We start from the raw sequence: 19,955 nt of genomic DNA, 5'->3' as shown, positions 1-19,955 counted from the left end.
CGATTAATAGAGGGGAGGCACCGGCTTTCATTGGAAGATTTATATTTCGTATTATGTACGAAAAAACTTCCGGTGAGTAAATGTTGATTGTGTCAGATTCTCATTTCCATGAACCAAGTTAGGAAACTCCCCAATCGTCAATTTACTGTCTTATTTCACAAGAACTGGCCGGTACAGCCTTTCAGTAGGAATGCTGAGAACAGTCGCGAGTAACATTTCATCACGCAGCCCCTGTCAACCATCACCCGCAGTGTCAACTACAGCTGCTTACCAAACGTTTAACAACCACTAATGACAATAAGCGAACATTTTCCGGGTTGGTATCAATCAAGACAAAATACCAACTTCAACTTCAGCTGGAAAGGAATCTACGAGTCGCTGTTTCAATGATCCAACCAAGACAGGATCTGATTCCTTCAGGAATTCAAACACACGCACTACATTAAGTGAGCAAATGTCACAAAATATCTTTTTTTTTTTTTTTTGAGTGATCGGTTTGGATACAACAAATTTTCACTTCTTCACGGTAAATGATGTGGCAGCCAAAACAGTTGCAGGACAAAGATTTATTATGTTTTGGCTGCCATCATTTACCGTGAAGAGTTTCAACAGTTGCTGTTTCAGCCATGTTTAGTGTTGACTGTTGTTGTATCGTCATTCGTCCTTCGTGAGCTTTCAACTATTAAAACATTCTGAATCCATTAAAAGCAATACAAATGGAAACAGTTAAGCCTTAACTAACTTACTAATTTCCGAGCTAATTTATAAAAGAAATATGTAGTGAAGTACACTTACCTGTAAAGTTACATACACAGTTCTGGTTATTTATAAAGTAGTTGTAATTATTAATATTCGCCACCTTCGAATAACACAAATGTATGATAATTTTAACAGAAATATTTAGCTCTGATGTGCTCGAAGGATACACTCTAATAATTGCTATTGCTGTAATTAATAGTTGCAATAATTAGACAGCAGTAAATAGACGTAGTGCGCCGTTTTTGTACCAAGTATGATAATTTATGAGGAGGTATAGAATAGGAGGAGGGGCAAAATGATTTATGTTTCATTAGGGAGGCGCGACGGAAGAGGTTTGGGAACATATTGTGTAGACCCAAGTAGGTGACAGGGCGGAATTTTTCCTTCTTTACTGAATATTTGATTATTGTTTGTATTATGCTCTTCATCCCGAAGACTGGTTTGCTTCTTTCCACGCTAGCCTGCCCCGTGCAAGCGTCTTCATCTCTGCGTAACTACTGCAACCTACATCCATTTTTGACGGCCGCTATGGACGAGTGGTTCTAGGCGCTTCAGTCCGGAACCGAGCTGCTGCTACGGTCGCAGGTTCGAATCCTACCTCGGGCATGGATGTGTGTGACGTCCTTAGGTTGGTTAGTTTTAAGTAGTTTTAAGTCTAGGGGCTTAGTGCTTAGCGCCATTTGAACCATTTTCTACATAGATTTGAATCTGCTTACTGTATTCATTCCCTAGTCTTCCTCTACAATTTTTACACCCCATTCTTCCTTTCAACACTACATTGCTGATTCCTTGGGGTCTCAGAATAACGTGTCCTAACAACCGATCCCTTCTTTTAGCCATTTCGTGCCATAAACTTCTTTTCCTTCCCTTCGATTCAGTACCTCCTCATTAGTTACGCGGTCTATCCGTATAATCTGGAGCAATCTTCCGCAACAGCCCTTTTGCAAAACTTCTGTTATCTTTACTGTCCACGTTTCACTGTGATAAAAGACTACAATCCGGACAAATTCTTTCAGCACTGACTTCCTAACATTTAAAATTTATACACTGATAAGATAAAACATTATGACCACTGCCCACCGCGACGTTGGCGGCGCTGCGGGGACGTGACGCGGTAACAAAAGTATGTAAGCGGAGCAGACACGGACGGTTTATCACCCTAACGAAGATACGGGCTGCAAACGGGGAAATCCGTTGAGATAAGTGACTTTGACGAAGGGCAGATTATTATTACGCAGAGCCTGTGAACGAGTATCTCGAAAATGGCGAAGCTGATCGAATGTTTACGTGCTACTGTCATGAGCATCTACAGAAAGAGACAGTTACACAGCGTGGAGTTCGGTGGCTTGGCTGCTCTGTAAAGTAGGATAGATGGTGATCTGTGACATTTCTGCCGAAAGAGCACAACGCTGGTACACGCATAGGTGTTTCCGGAGTACGCCGTTCATCGTACGTTGTTAAACATGGAGCTCCGCAGCAGACCAGCCCTACGTGCTCACATGTTGACACAACGACATCGTCAATTACGATTGCAGTGAAACGGGACCATTGGGATTCGACCATCGATCGATGGAAACGTGGCGGCTCTTCAGGTGAATCATATTTTTGCTATACTTTGTCGATGGTTGCCTCCACAAACGCCGTCATCGACGGTTCGAAAAATGCAGGACACCATGGACACAGGCTGGATGGAGTAAAAAAATGGTTCAAATGGCTCTGAGCACTATAGGACTTAACTTCTGAGGTCATCAGTCCCCTAGAACTTAGAACAACTTAAACCTAACTAACCTAAGGACATCACACACATCCATGCCCGAGGCAGGATTCGAACCTGCGACCGTAGTGGTCGAGCGGGTTCAGACTGTAGCGCCTAGAACCGCTTGGCCACGCCGGCCGGCTGGATGGAGTAGTATTATTCTGTTGGAGACATTCTCCTGCCCTTGTAAGGGACCCGTGGTAGTAATCTAAGACACATTGACAGCTGCGAACGACATGCATCCCTTACGACTAATGTCTTCCCGGACGGCGATCCCGTCTTTGAACAGTATAATTGTCTGTCTCGGAGCCAGATCAGTACTACAGTGGTTTGAAGAGCATCAGATTGAACTCAGGTTGATCTCTCCGCGACCAAATTCGCCTAATGTAAATCCTATGGAACCAGTCTGTGTCACTAGCGACCACCATCACCGCGTAAGGAAATCAGCGGCTCGTTATTTACCCGAATTACATGACCTGTGCGTAGACCTCTAATGCCACATTACTCGATAAACCCATCAACAAACTTTCGGACTCCTGATACGCAGAATCAGTGATTTATTTCGTTCCAGACAAACAAGCTATAAGTAGGTGGTCGTAATGTAATCAGTGTATTCAATATTAACAAATGTCTCTTATTCAGAATTGCTTTTCTTCCTATTCCCAGACTGTATTTTAAATCCTACCTACTTCATCCATCGTCATTTATTCATTTGGCAAAATAGCAAAGCATGTCTATTATTTTTACTTTCTCGTGTCCTTATTCAATTCCCTCGACTTCACGTGATTTAGTTCTACTTTCCATTACTTATGTTTTAATATTGTTGACATTAATCTTATGAAATGCATTATCCATTTCATTCAACTCATCTTCCAAGTTCTTTGTATCATTTTACAGCATTACAGCGTCATCGGCTAACATCGAAGTATTTAATACCCTTTCGAAATTTCTCCTTTGTTTCCCTTTACTGCTTGCGCAGTGTACAGGTACAACCCTGTCTCAGTTCCTTCTCAACCACTGCTTCCCTTTATCGTCCTTCGGTTCCTATAACCGCAGTATAATTTCTGTGGAACCTTTCGATGTCTGTGTCTTATCCGTGCTACCTTCAGAATTTCAAAAGATACGTTCCAGACAACGCCTGGGTCCGTCGATACAGACACTGGACTGTTGATGACTGGGAACATGTTGCCTGGTCGAACGAGTTCTCGTTTCAAATTGTATCGAGCGAATGGACGTGTACGGGTATGGAGACACCCTCATGAATCCATGGACCCTATATACACTCCTGGAAATGGAAAAAAGAACACATTGACACCGGTGTGTCAGACCCACCATACTTGCTCCGGACACTGCGAGAGGGCTGTACAAGCAATGATCACACGCACGGCACAGCGGACACACCAGGAACCGCGATGTTGGCCGTCGAATGGCCTAGCTGCGCAGCATTTGTGCACCGCCGCCGTCAGTGTCAGCCAGTTTGCCGTGGCATACGGAGCTCCATCGCAGTCTTTAACACTGGTAGCATGCCGCGACAGCGTGGACGTGAACCGTATGTGCAGTTGACGGACTTTGAGCGAGGGCGTATAGTGGGCATGCGGGAGGCCGGGTGGACGTACCGCCGAATTGCTCAACACGTGGGGCGTGAGGTCTCCACAGTACATCGATGTTGTCGCCAGTGGTCGGCGGAAGGTGCACGTGCCCGTCGACCTGGGACCGGACCGCAGCGACGCACGGATGCACGCCAAGACCGTAGAATCCCACGCAGTGCCGTAGGGGACCGCACCGCCACTTCCCAGCAAATCAGGGACACTGTTGCTCCTGGGGTATCGGCGAGGACCATTCGGAACCGTCTCCATGAAGCTGGGCTACGGTCCCGCACACCGTTAGGCCGTCTTCCGCTCACGCCCCAACATCGTGCAGCCCGCCTCCAGTGGTGTCGCGACAGGCGTGAATGGAGGGACGAATGGAGACGTGTCGTCTTCAGCGATGAGAGTCGCTTCTGCCTTGGTGCCTATGATGGTCGTATGCGTGTTTGGCGCCGTGCAGGTGAGCACCACAATCAGGACTGCATACGACCGAGGCACACAGGGCCAACACCCGGCATCATGGTGTGGGGAGCGATCTCCTACACTGGCCGTACACCACTGGTGATCGTCGAGGGGACACTGAATAGTGCACGGTACATCCAAACCGTCATCGAACCCATCGTTCTACCATTCCTAGACCGGCAAGGGAACTTACTGTTCCAACAGGACAATGCACGTCCGCATGTATCCCGTGCCACCCAACGTGCTCTAGAAGGTGTAAGTCAACTACCCTGGCCAGCAAGATCTCCGGATCTGTCCCCCATTGAGCATGTTTGGGACTGGATGAAGCGTCGTCTCACGCGGTCTGCACGTCCAGCACGAACGCTGGTCCAACTGAGGCGCCAGGTGGAAATGGCATGGCAAGCCGTTCCACAGGACTACATCCAGCATCTCTACGATCGTCTCCATGGGAGAATAGCAGCCTGCATTGCTGCGAAAGGTGGATATACACTGTACTAGTGCCGACATTGTGCATGCTCTGTTGCCTGTGTCTATGTGCCTGTGGTTCTGTCAGTGTGATCATGTGATGTATCTGACCCCAGGAATGTGTCAATAAAGTTTCCCCTTCCTGGGACAATGAATTCACGGTGTTCTTATTTCAGTTTCCAGGAGTGAATCATCTGGTGACTGTTCAAGCTGGTGGAGGCGTTATAATGGTGTGGGGCGTATGCAGTTGGAGTGATATGAGACCCCTAATACATCAAAATACGACTCCGATAGGTGCCACATACGTAAGAATCCTGTCTAGTCACCTGCATCCATTCATGTCCACTGTGCATTCCGACGAACTTTGGCAATTCCAGCAGATGCGACACCCCACACGTCCAGAATTGCTACAGAGTGGCTCTGGGAACAACCTTCTGAGTTTAAACACTTTCGGTGGCCACCAAACTCCCCAGACATGAAAATTATTGAGCATATCTGGGATGCCTTGCAACTTGCTGTTCGGGAAAGATCTCCACCCCCACGTACTCTTACAGATATATGGACAGCCCTGCAGGATTCATGGTCTTAATTTCCTCCAGCACTGCTTTAGACGTTAGTCACGTCCATGTCACGTCGCGTCGCGGTACTTCTGCGTTCTCGCGGTGTGCCAGTTTCTTTGGCTCTTCAGTGTAGTTCAGGGATGTACAGACCGCGGCCAGCAGGCCCCAAGTGGCACGCTATTGACCTGATGGCCCTTACAGAACTTAGTTCTTATGAGAATACGTTTTACTAATTATATTTTTTACATTAAGTCAATATCTATGAAACAAGTGATGTGAACTAATTACGTACTTGTTTGTTTTAACTTTACTTGCGACCTTTACGTAGCCACTATGAGGGGTTTGCGGCCCGCGGTACTAGCAAGTCTGTACACCCCTGTTTTCGTGTAGCTATGCTGACGTTGTGAGCTTTATAGACGGAATAATGCATCAGTTACGTAAGGCAGACGCTGTGGAGCAACTTCGCGTTCGCTTGAAGTGATTTAGAGAAACCATGAAGAACCTAAAATTGGATGGCTGTAAAATGCTTTGAACGTGGGTATTCATTCATACAAGTCAGCTGTCGTAGTTTCGCCTGGTCGGCACTTAGCCCTGGTTGATTTGTAGACCGTTCGGAAAACGGGTTGTTGGCACGCCATGGATCATCGACAAATAACAGTAGGTGGCTGGCGCGAGAAGCTGCGATGTTGTATCGAACATCCAACAGTGTCAGCTTTACGGGCAGCATCCTGTAAATAGCCCGAAGTTGTCTACGAGGTGCTCTTGCGTAGCTGTGACTGGTTCTGGAAGCAAAGCACACAGACGCACTCCGCCGTTCGTAACCTGTCCTCCCTTGCAACAAGAATGAAGAAGGGGGAAACCAGTTGCCAACAGATAGGCCTCCTCTCAGTACACACTGTTTAAGAACCGGTCCCTGTTTTTTCTAGCCGTGAGAAATCTATAGTTCTCTCGACCACTTTCTTACTTTTAGATAGTACTCATTCGATCGATAGTCAAGGGTCTATTTTATATAACCTGTTATCGCCTTAAGATTAAAAAAGTTGTTGAATATAAAGGCAGGAGTGGAAACTGTACTTCTAAGATATGTCGATATCGCCAGCTCAGGAGCTGAAAGTAAGAAGAGAAGAGGAAGAGTGTGTGAGAGAAAGAGAGAATGCAGAACAGCGTAAAGCAAAATATAAATTATGAATATGATTCTTCCAGTCACCACTCACGGTAACGACCAGATTTGGCGCAATCGTCGCTGTATAATATTAGTATAGCTCTGTTTACATTCAGTATTAACGAGCGATATTCTTTAGTGTTTATGGCACAGGGCTCGTACTCTGGAAGAATTGAATTGAATTTAGCGTTGTTCCATCGTAAAGCAGAATCAGTAAGTCTAATCAGTCGAGCGCCGGCATAGCGCCTTCAGAGAGCTCGTGGCCACCATCTCATTTCCAGTCCAAGATATTTCTCCCTCTTTAATGGCCTCGATGCTAGCGAGATGCAGCCTTTCCGCTTGCAGTCGGGTTGGGATGGTTCAGGAACGGGGGAGGGGGGGGGGCGGGGGTAACGGAGAACACTACACAAAAGATTTCCCTACCTTCATAGCATGAGGAACAAACGAGAGGAAAAGGAAAAAATAATTGTGTTCTCTACATTATACGTTGATTACATGACTGACCTCTCTCTCTCTCTCTCTCTCTCTCTCTCTCTCTCACACACACACACACACACACACAAAGAGAGAGAGACAGAGAGAGAAAAAGAGACAGAGAGAGAAAGAGAGAGAGAGAGAGAGAGATTCACGTATGTGGCACAGGACACAGCAGTGACACAAATTAGACACAAAATCAAAGACTCCAACGTTGGCGGCATAGATCCCAAATAGACAGCGACTAGTTTCGTCCCCGTCTTTCACGATCCGAGCACAGTTTTTGTCTCTAGTGTTCGTGACATCGACGAGCAGTCTTTCCTTCATACCCTTTTCAGCGCCCGAATCTTTTAATATACATCCCAGTAGCCTCCTCTTCTGCCGGTTATCCGTAGAGTTTTTCATTCCGTATTCTAGAGCGCCTCCTCAGTTTCGGGGTATTTCTAGGGAGTCACCAGTCGTCTCACTAGTTCGGTGCATCTTGTCACAAATCCCTTTCCTGTGCCAATTTTTGCTTCTAATAGTAGTGCGTACACCCAACGTCTTTAATTATTTGCTGGATACATTCCAATCACTCTCTTCCCCTGCAATTATATACCCTCTATAGCTTCCTCTAGTACCATGAATGTCTTAACAAATGCTGTATCATCCATTCCATTCTTTCTGTCAGTGTTTCTCCTGTGTCCTTCTCCTCACCGGTCTTCGGAGAACATCCACATTTCTTATTATTCCACCGAATCTTCAACATCCTTCTACAGCACCACATCTCAAACTCTTCGACACTCTTCTTTATCAGTTTTCCCACAGTGCATGATTCACTTCCATACTGCGCTGTACTCCAAATCAAAAGGTGCATTATCCTAAATTTCTTCCTCTGATACTAGAATACTGCGATTACCCGCCACTGTAGCCGAGGCCGCTGACGCACGCCCAAGGGGCGGCGCTCCCCTCAGGGTAAACTTGTTTCAGTCCTTGTGATGGGAACCTTTTGCTGCCAGTATTTGGTCGGCAAGTGGACGACATGTGGTGACGTGAAGTTCCTGATCGCTAGTGTCTGCGCCAATGTCCTGCATTAAATTCCAAACCTGTTCGCCGCGTGTCATGGAGTGACGGCACGTGATGCTGTTGATGATGCGTACGTCGAATGCGGACGTTGACCTCGGCGACTCCCTTGGAGCTATTTCAAAGGGTTAGTCTATGTGCTGGCACCCTCTCCCTTCCCATCGTCCATCACGACACAACCTTACACTACACTGTGCAAACACTCTTCACGCACATCCACACTACAGACACACACTTGGCACTTCTTAACAAGTCGGAGTAAGGTAACGCAAATTACATCCACTAGGACGTTGCCAAGAGCGACGATACAGAATTCCTGCATTTTCATTCCCTGAGTATGGGACTACTTCGATTTTGAGAGACCGTCTGTCATGGAATGCTCTCTTTCCTTGTGTTAGTGTGCGTTTTATGTGCTCATTTCGTCGTCCGTCACGTGCTATTTTGCTTCCCAGGTAGATGAATTCCTTCACTTGGTCAAGTTCGTGGACCCCAGTTCCGTTTGGTGTTAAGCTATTTCATTTCTGCGATTCCTCATTATCTTCGTCTTTTTTCGGTTTACTCTCAGTCCATAGGGAGTGCTTTAACCCTGAATTTTAATCCCACTCCCGATCGTTCCATTTATTTCCGTCATTGCTTCTACGATGTACAGAATGAACAGTACGGGGGAAAGTCTACATCGCTGTCTTATTCCGTATCTAATCTAAGCATCTCGTTCTTCGTCTTCCATTCGCTATTTGTCATTATACAGATTATGTATTACTCGTCTTTCCCCATGGCTTACAGCTACTTTCATTTCGATCATCTCGCAACATTTTACATAGTCGAAAGCTTTTCCTAAGTCGATAAAATCGATGACCGTATTTTGATTTTTCTTATGTCTTACTTCCATTATCGAGCGGAACATCAAACTGCCTCATTTATGCATTTTCCTTTCCTAAAGACAAATGGGTCGTCAAATAACAGATCCTCAATCTTCAGTTTTACTGACAACTTAGTTTGGAAGAACAGAAGTTGGCTTCAGTTCTGACTTCGTCGCGAACGCTTGCAGGATGTCCAAGGACGACAGATAAGTATTCCAGGTCACAGAAGCAAAAATGATGGTAGCGACAGACGCTCCATTACGAATGGTTTTCGAGACAGAACGCAGTTCATGTACAATCTTTCTTTTTTCGTAGCGGCGCATGGTTTCTGTCCTATCCAGTAATTTTTTACATTCCCAACGACTATGTTCCGAATATCTTTGTGCCATAACAGTGTGTCATTAAATTTGCAGTTGACTGTTGTTTGTTGAGACTATACGAGTGAAAACTATTGCAAGTGCATCGAAGTGAATCATCAGCAAATTGTTTCATTGCGCAAGCATTCGCTAAAAATGGGGCGCGTTTTCACTAACGCAAGAGATGCAAACAAGGTGCACATTTATGGCTGCTACTGTCGACACTTTCTAACGCATCGAATTCCGGCTCTTCACGTTTATTTCTCTTTTTTCTCACAGTTTTTAACACACTGCATCAAACGGGTACTCTGCATAGTAGGCACGTTTCATCAAAGCCCTCACTGAACAATTTTTTCAGGAACAGTAACGCAGTACTAGCACAGTTCAGAGTATTCCTGTAACTAGCACGTCTCCATTTTCCAAATGTACATGTATGGTGAATATACTGTGCAAGAAGACAATTCCCGTTTCATGTAGAGCGTATGCAGTATCTTCAGATTGGAGACAGCGCTGCTTGACTTGACTTTGTTAGTTTTGGAATACCAATATTGACGTGCATCTGTTAATATCATTAACCGACAAAGCGACATTTATTTTGGAAGGAACCAGTAACACACTTAATGATCATCGATGGACACAGGAGAGTCCACACGGTGTAGTAAATACGAGTTTCATGATTCATTTTCCATAAGATTGTTCTCAAAAAAGAGAGATGTCAATAGAACAATTCAAAGCCCTTATTTGTCAAATATGTCAAACAACTATTTCAACTATTATAGACTCTATTGTCAGAAGAGCGACTGCTAATCCGAGTAAAGATATTACAATAATCGCTTCAATCCCAAGATTTTTATTTGCTTTACTCACTTCACGCTTCCACACATTTACGCCATTATCATCAGCTGCGAGTTATCCTTTACATTACGTAACTTAGTAAAAAACACAGGCGATTTCTTGCAGCATCATGCAAGATGTCGAGAAGGTTACGTTGCGTAACGGGAGAATCTCTAACACGTTCACCGCACAATCTTCAGAACATACTTCCTCACATTAGACGCTACCTTTGACGATGTTTGTATGATAATAAGATCGATATGAAAAAACAATTCTGATCTTTCAACTAGCTTGATCAGTAATATCGTCATAATATTCGATTACTGAAACAATAAATGTCGGATAATCTAACCACCTACTTTCGTAGCCTTTGAAACTATCTTCTGCAGTAGAACACGAAACAATAACCAACAACAGAAACTTATTGCTGTATTAATAATTGTATTAAATTCGTAACTGGACCAAAAAGTAAATTCATCCTCAAACCAAAAGCTGATTTCAAAATCGCAATGCTTTATTAAACATAGTTTATGGGAGGTTCTACACCATTAGGTCAGTAACATTGGGCTTTCAAGGCCTGCCCGGACGGAGAGGAGTATACCTCTGCCTTCCAACGACTTCCAGACTAATCAATCCTCCCAGTGAAACTTTAATGGTGATTAAAACTGTGTGCCGGACCGGGACTCGAGATTGAAATCTTTGCCTTTCTTGGGCAGGTGTTCTATAGACTATTATCTCTCTTCTTCGTTCTTTCTGTTTTTTTTTATTGGTATTTCTTGAGGAATTATGTGTGGATTTTGCATAATATCTCATAAATTACATCGATGAAAACATAACTTTTTTTCCTACAAAGGGTGGCCAGTCTGTTGCCCGAAGATATTGAGCTAGAGCGCCGGCGGGGAGTGAGCTATTACGCAAGCGCGAATCACGACCCAACCCCACATTTCCAGCAGTACCAACCTTCCAAACAAAGAAGTTGTCCTGCTTCTGATTTCCACACGCCCTGCTTCCTTCATCGGTTTGTTGATCACTGGTGTCCTGAAAGCCTCTCCTCAAATATCGTCATTCCAAAACTGCAGTATCAGATGGGATACGACTGGCATCTAGGCTGTTCCTTTAGATTACACTACACGTTTCTCCATCTGTAACTTCTGCATTTCAGGCATACGACTCTGGAACAAACCTCTTACTAAACTGCGACTGATGTAAAACAACTCTGTATTCAAGAGGAGTTAAAGCTTTTTCTGCTGTCAGTGGCGTAGCTTCCCCCTCAGTATTACCAACTGTTCTCCTTCCATATGTCACGATGTCAACACCATCCATGCTTGTCTCATTCCCGTCTGTTTATGTTCCTTCCTCCCATCTGCCGGCCGCTGTGGCCGAGCGGTTCTAGGCGCTTCAGTCCGGAACCGCGCTGCTGCTACGGTCGCAGGTTCGAATCTAGCCTCGGGCATGGTTGCGTGTCATGTTCTTAGGTTAGTTAAGTTTAATTAGTTCTAAGCCTAGGGGACTGATTACCTCAGATGTTAAGTCCCATTGTGCTTAGAGCTATTTGAACCTCCCATCTCATCCGCTAAACTTACCATATTATTCTCGTTCTCTCTCTTCATCTTCACGTTTGATACCTTCAGCATTGCTGCCATACGTCCCTGCTGGATGTCACAACTCACATTCGACAAGAATTTCATGATGTAATCATCCAACACGATACCAATAAAATTGGCATTTCTAAAATTACATTTATTCTTTACTGTCTGTAGTTTTATATTATATCACTCATTTTGGTCGCTAATGGGCCGTGAGATGCACATAAAAAGAGCTTTCTGTTTGTTCCCGTTTACTTCCATTCTCTCAGAATAGTCTGTTTTCCACTCACCAGACCAAGTTATTTCGGTCTTCTTGGGTTTTCCTGCCTGCCCAACCGTCCAGTAGCGAATGTTTTGTTTAAAAGAATTTGTTTGGTATTTCATACTGTATTACTCCTGTTTTCTTTAAGCCTCCTTTTACAGCAACAATCCAATACATTGTCTCAGTTTTAACTTCACTATGATTTTCATACAATTACATAGACTTTCTAATTAATCCAGTTGGTTCTATTTCCTTACATAGCCGCAGAATTTTATCCTGCTATTTTTCTTATCCGAATACACCATTTGATCAAAAGTACCTGGACACCTATAAGTGGACATATGGGGTGTATCCACTCTTCGCCTTTATGGCGGCTTTAACACTGCCGGTGACGCTTCCAATAACGTATCTGAATTCCTGTGGAGGAATGGCAGCCCATTCTTCCTCCAGACTGGAGGGGGTAGTGACAATGGATGATGGGATCTGGAGCGAAGTCGTCGTTCCGTCTCATCCCGAAGGTCTTCCATTGGGTTCACGTCGGGACTCTGGGAAGCCAGCCCATTTCAGGATGTTATTGTGCACAAATCATTGACCCACAAATACTGCTTTGTGACTGAGTGCACTATTATGCTTGTGCAAAATATCACCGTCTCTGAACTGTTCCTCTGCTGGATGCAGACACAATGCTGTGAAACTATTCTTATGCTCCCACATTTCGCGTTTTCTTAAACGCAACCACGAAAAATACTTCCGTTCCGTAACCACCACCTCCTTCGTATTTCACAATTGTCACTACGCCTGATGGCAGGTTAAGTTCTCCAGGCACTCGCTAAGCACAAATCCTTCCATTGTATTGTCGAAGGGTACAGAGTGATGCATCTCTCCAAATCATTCATTTACAGTCAACCACAGCCACCTGACGTCACGCTTTGCACTGTTTCAAGTGTCGTTCAGTATTGGTTACAGAAATGTGTGGCTTATGTGGAGCTGATCGACCATTCGTTTTAACTCCCTGCGCACATTCATTGTGCTAGATGGATAGCTGGTAGAATTCTGGAACTCACGAACGATTCCTTCCGCTCAGTTCATTCGATTTCTTAGAAGTACATTCCGCAATACTAGACGACACCTTTCCGTCGGTACATGAGGTCTGTTTGGTCTTCCTTTAGCTGTGGTTATTCCTTCGTGTTCCCACTTCACAGTCACTTCACTTAGAGTCGACTTTGGCACCTTAAAAAATAATGAAATATCTCTGATGGATTTGTTACTCCAGTGACACCCAATCACTACTCCACGTTTAAGTAGGGCTATTGATAAAATATCGATATATCGATATTTTAACATGTGTCGGCGTATAATTTACACTGATGTATCGATATATCGATATCGAAATAGTAACTTTGAGAGCCGGTATGTTTTTTATATCATATTTTTTTCGCAATTTTCGAGAAATATACTTGAAATTGTTCTTTTGAAACTGTAGTACAACATACTTTTGCTTTCACTGTGCGAAGGAGTCTTACGGCTGTCTTTCTCTTTGACTGTGTCAACCAAGTAAGAATGGCACAAAGGAGAAGTCCGATTGCATTGGGCGGTGGGGTTGTGAATGGAATAACAAGACACCTGTCTTATAACTAAAACTCCCTTTTCTTGCTACAACTTAATTTATTTTTCCCAGGCGCGTTTTCGCCTTTTTCTTTGTCTAAGGCTTCTTCAGTGGGATCTATAACGATATAGTTTTATTATTTTTAGATTATCAAACAGTTCACGTCGGGTTCTTTTTATGTAAATAAGTAATTACTTACGGTTTTTTGGGATCGGTGTTTCATCTCATCTGATCTGCCAGATCGCATTACCACTTTATTTCTGAAACATAAGCACAATTTTGTATTCCGAAGTTTTTCACGATGTTCAGAATCTTTTTCCTTCTCGTTTGTGTTGTACTGTTATTCTTTTGCCACTAGTTACAGATATTTTTCCGAACTCTGTGCTTTTAATAAAAAAGAAGGAGAAACATGATGAATAGTGTGAAAAAGTTCAGAGTACAAAATTGTGCTTATGTTACGGATATAAAGTGGTAGTGCGACCTCCAGACAAGATGAGAGGAAACGCATGTCCCAGCAGACTGTAATAAATTACTTATTTACATAATAAACGCGATGTGAACTGTTTGATAATCTAAAAATGACAAAACTGCTTATTGCGGAGGGTGGCCACGCAAACAAACTTGGCATAACAAGATATTCGACGTGAGGCAATGGCACACCATTTGCGTTACAAACAATTTTTAACTAGTGTTCTATTTCTTCACATCGGGATTCATCAAAAACAGTTGCTGAAACTAATGAACAAAAATCTAAATGACAAGACTGATCTTTGCGGTTGGTGGAGGGGAAATGCTGACGTCATCAGGGGTCAGTGCTACCAACAGAAACTGCAACGTTTAACTTCGCCGCGCAATTTTGATACTACGACTGCCAGGTCGCTGGCGTTTGCAGAAATGAAAAAAACCGGGGAGGTCGATAGACAAATTCGATATGTGACGAAAGCGAACGACGGACCCATCGGACACTTACCTGCACTTGCTATTGTTAGCAAAGTTGGTATCGCCAATCGTGGAAGTGCATCGTTATCCTTTCGATCCTTACTCAGAGGGAGATAAGCAGGCTGCTAGCTTGTTGATGTACAGAATATCCAATAATAAACCAGTACTTAAATATGCAGCTCTAAAACTGGAAGTATATATGCAATGTGCAGCCGATATATTTTTTTTTGTCTGGTATGTCAATAATTTTTCCGTCGATATTTCGTTTTATAGATGATTTTTCCGGTCTACCGAGGACCGAGAATGACATTTTTTTAAACATCGATGTATCGGATTCCCGAAATTTTTTAAAATATCAACAGTCCTAGTTCGATTTCAGTAAGCACTCCTGACCAACTGTTTCTGCTGTTACTTCTGCTCTACTGACAGCTCAATACTCCCCGCCCCCTTTTATAATGGCGGGTCTGCCTCTCGTGACATCCACTTGTAACGTAACAATTACGTTACGTGGTATTATATAAATGTCTACCTCTCTATCTTTCCTGGCAAGGTTTTTCACTAGATAGAGATGTCTTTCGTATGCTCTCGTCAAAAAGAATGTGTGCTAAACACAACTATAATTATCAAACTTTTACTAATGAGAGGTGCAGATTCAGAGAGGACAGTGCACCTAAATTAAAACTGACGGTTCATTATAGTTTCGATTTCATTTTTGTATTTGTGGCCAATGTCCAATTTCCTAAGCCACCTTCTATTCTTAAGAATACTGTCCTCCAACTTCCCAAGCCATGTTCTATTCTTAAAGATACTTTTAAATAATTACAGCGTGTAATAACGACAGCAGAAGAACAGGATTATCAATGAGCGCAGTTACGACGGGACACTAATATGTCTGCGACTCAGGGACTTGTGGCGTCGTACAGACTGTAACATGGTCGTTGGCACACAGTCTGCTCTGACTAATTAACAGCGTGGCACCTGTGCACTTAAGTTACTGGACGCTGACATCTTAGCGACACTAATTATAATCCCTTCAGATTTTGATTTCACTAAAAGAAAAGCACTTTTCCAGTTACAGCGGTAGTAAGGTGGAATAAGTTAGTATTTTCAACATTCTGCCAAACCTACTACCTTCCATAATGATCATTTCCGCATTACATAGGAGTGACCAGCTACTTTTGATGAGATAGTTTAAATGTATTATACTTTTCAATTTCTTTATTATATTTCCTGATGGACCAACTAAGGACCACGTGGCAATTTCCGTTCCTTATTAGATGTTCTCTTCTTTTTTCACAGTACTCTTTCATCTGTTTTATTACTCCTTGTTTTCTGCCGGTTCATACCATTTTTTTCACTTTTTTATCTAGAAATCCCTCCATATTCAGTACTTTTTCGGTAAACCCTTCTCTCACAGCTGTTTCTTCAGCTTCTTTATTATTTTGTCTTAAATCCTTTTTTACTTCACAGTTCCAAGTTGTTGTTGACGTCTTACTCCACGAACAGTTATAGACCTTTTTGGTAAATATTTTGTTTTTCATTCCATATAAATGTCCAAAAAATTATCAGTCTTCTTTTCCTCATTACTTCTGGTATGCTTTCTAAGTTTTCAAAAATTTCATCGTTATTATATTATTTCCTACCTTCGACAGTTTTTCGTGGTTCTAATACACTCCTGGAAATGGAAAAAAGAACACATTGACACCGGTGTGTCAGACCCACCATACTTGCTCCGGACACTGCGAGAGGGCTGTACAAGCAATGATCACACGCACGGCACAGCGGACACACCAGGAACCGCGGTGTTGGCCGTCGAATGGCGCTAGCTGCGCAGCATTTGTGCACCGCCGCCGTCAGTGTCAGCCAGTTTGCCGTGGCATACGGAGCTCCATCGCAGTCTTTAACACTGGCAGCATGCCGCGACAGCGTGGACGTGAACCGTATGTGCAGTTGACGGACTTTGAGCGAGGGCGTATAGTGGGCATGCGGGAGGCCGGGTGGACGTACCGCCGAATTGCTCAACACGTGGGGCGTGAGGTCTCCACAGTACATCGATGTTGTCGCCAGTGGTCGGCGGAACGTGCACGTGCCCGTCGACCTGGGACCAGACCGCAGCGACGCACGGATGCACGCCAAGACCGTAGGATCCTACGCAGTGCCGTAGGGGACCGCACCGCCACTTCCCAGCAAATTAGGGACGCTGTTGCTCCTGGGGTATCGGCGAGGACCATTCGCAACCGTCTCCATGAAGCTGGGCTACGGTCCCGCACACCGTTAGGCCGTCTTCCGCTCACGCCCCAACATCGTGCAGCCCGCCTCCAGTGGTGTCGCGACAGGCGTGAATGGAGGGACGAATGGAGACGTGTCGACTTTAGCGATGAGAGTCGCTTCTGCCTTGGTGCCAATGATTGTCGTATGCGTGTTTGGGGCCGTGCAGGTGAGCGCCACAATCAGGACTGCATACGACCGAGGCACACAGGGCCAACACCCGGCATCATGGTGTGGGGAGCGATCTCCTACACTGGCCGTACACCACTGGTGATCGTCGAGGGGACACTGAATAGTGCACGGTACATCCAAACCGTCATCGAACCCATCGTTCTACCATTCCTAGACCGGCAAGGGAACTTGCTGTTCCAACAGGACAATGCACGTCCGCATGTATCCCGTGCCACCCAACGTGCTGTAGAAGGTGTAAGTCAACTACCCTGGCCAGCAAGATCTTCGGATCTGTCCCCCATTGAGCATGTTTGGGACTGGATGAAGCGTCGTCTCACGCGGTCTGCACGTCCAGCACGAACGCTGGTCCAACTGAGGCGCCAGGTAGAAATGGCATGGCAAGCCGTTCCACAGGACTACATCCAGCATCTCTACGATCGTCTCCATGGGAGAATAGCAGCCTGCATTGCTGCGAAAGGTGGATATACACTGTACTAGTGCCGACATTGTGCATGCTCTGTTGCCTGTGTCTATGTGCCTGTGGTTCTGTCAGTGTGATCATGTGATGTATCTGACCCCAGGAATGTGTCAATAAAGTTTCCCCTTCCTGGGACAATGAATTCACGGTGTTCTTATTTCAATTTCCAGGAGTGTATTTTCCTTATATTCGCCTTTCTGTTATTTCTAATGTAACTAAATTGTAGTTCAATGCTAGACATTCGCTTGTATACAGACTTCCTGGCTTCACTACTGTATTTTAATGTCTTATTTTCGCAGTCTTAGACAGACCTTGTTGTAATAATTATTCTTGTTATCTTTACTGTGGTTGTTGTGTATTCTTGTCATTACGTATTGCTCACGCATTGTGCATGTTCTAATGTTGGCTCACTAAGGATATCGGGTTTGATTTAAGAGAGGGAGTGAAGGCCTTATCTGGCCACGTGAAATAACTGAATAAATAAATATTTGGCTGGAAATCATTGAGAGTTCTCGAGATCAAGCAACAAGGCTGGTGCCTCATGAAATCACCTGTGTGGCGCCAGCGTAATTATGGATTAATGGAGTGGTTGTAGCTCTGCCTGCGCCGTAAAATCCGAGCAGAGTAGGGCCACGATTTGTGACGCGGTCCCCAGTGAGGGAGCAGTTAAAGAGGTGGGCCGGACTGCTCGGCGAACCTGTTGGGCGGGCTGCGTAGCGGCGCCTTCCCGGTAACAGGTCGCGCGGCGTCGCCTTGGGCCGGGCCGAGCCGAGCAGGAAGTGCCGCGGCAGCTTTTTTAAGCCGGGTGCATCCGCCTCGTAAATAGTTCTGGCGCCCGCCTGCTCTCGGACGGGAAAGACTGCCGCCGCGGAACTGTAGCCGTTTCCTCGCCGGTTCCCTCCCCTTCCCCTCCCTTCCTCCCCCCACTTCTTACGACTTCCGCGAGCCGTCTTCGGAATCCACTTCCCTGACGAGGCGCTATGTATTCATGCGTGACGCATACCTAACTTGCAGCGCCGCTACCGAGTAGGGGATGCATCACCGGCGGAGCAAAATCCCTCCGCTGGGTTGCCGCGTCACCGGCTTACCCTACTACTTTGCATGCTCTTGTGTTATTGCTCCTAGGACCAAAACGAATAAAACCTGGTATCGTATGACTGACAATCTCATTGACTCCCAGCTGGAATCAGTCAGCTCGTACAAATATCCGGGTGTTGCAGTTCGCAGGGGTATGAAATTACATGTAGCCAATGTAGACCCAGCAGCAGGTAAAGCTGGTGGCGAGACAATGAAGCCTCTCTGCAAAAGAGACTGGTTAAAAAATACTCGTCTGATGCTTGTTAGAATGTTGCTTAGTTTGAGCAGTGACACTTCCCATACTCGTCTGACGCATGTTAGAATGTTGCTTAGTGTGAGCAGTCACACTTCCCGTGCTCCATGGAGGATTGGAATGGGAATCTATGTCAATAAACTACTACCATCACCAAATTTCAGTTGCAGGTTGCATGCCTAACAACTTCCAGGTGTAACTAAAATTTGATTATTAGTATATCAAATAATAATAATAATAATAATAATAATAATTGTTCCACGTATGTTAGCTCAGTACTTAGCCATATCCGTAACTTTTCCTTTAGGAGTGGTCGGTTTCCTGACCGATTAAAGTACTCGGTAGTGAAGCCACTTTATAAAAAGGGAGACAGGGATAATGTTGACAATTATAGACCTATTTCTATGCCATCGGTGTTTGCTAAAGTTATCGAGAGGGTTGTATATACAAGGTTACTGCAGCATTTAAATTCACATAATTTGCTGTCAAATGTACAGTTTGGTTTTAGAAATGGCTTAACAAATGAAAATGCTATAGTCTCTTTTCTCTGTGAGGTTTTGGAAGGATTAAATAAAAGGTTGCGAACGTTAGGTGTTTTCTTTGATTTGACGAAGGCTTTTGACTTTGTTGACCACAAAATATTACTGCAGAAGTTGGAACATTATGGAGTAAGGGGAGTAGCTTACAATTGGTTCGCCTCCTACTTTAAGAACAGAAAGCAGAAGGTAATCCTCCGCAATATTGAGAGTGGTAATGATGTTCAGTCCCAATGGGGCACTGTTAAATGGGGCGTTCCCCAAGGGTCGGTGCTGGGGCCACTGCTGTTTCTTATTTATATAAATGATATGCCTTCTAGTATTACAGGTGATTCAAAAATATTTCTGTTTGCTGATGACACCACCTTGGTAGTGAAGGATCTTGTGTGTAATATTGAAACATTATCAAATAATGTAGTTCATGATATAAGTTCGTGGCTTGT

This window comes from Schistocerca piceifrons, chromosome 2 (genome assembly GCF_021461385.2).
Source record: "Schistocerca piceifrons isolate TAMUIC-IGC-003096 chromosome 2, iqSchPice1.1, whole genome shotgun sequence".
Taxonomy (NCBI): Eukaryota; Metazoa; Arthropoda; class Insecta; order Orthoptera; family Acrididae; genus Schistocerca; species Schistocerca piceifrons.
This window is presented reverse-complemented; position numbering follows the sequence as displayed.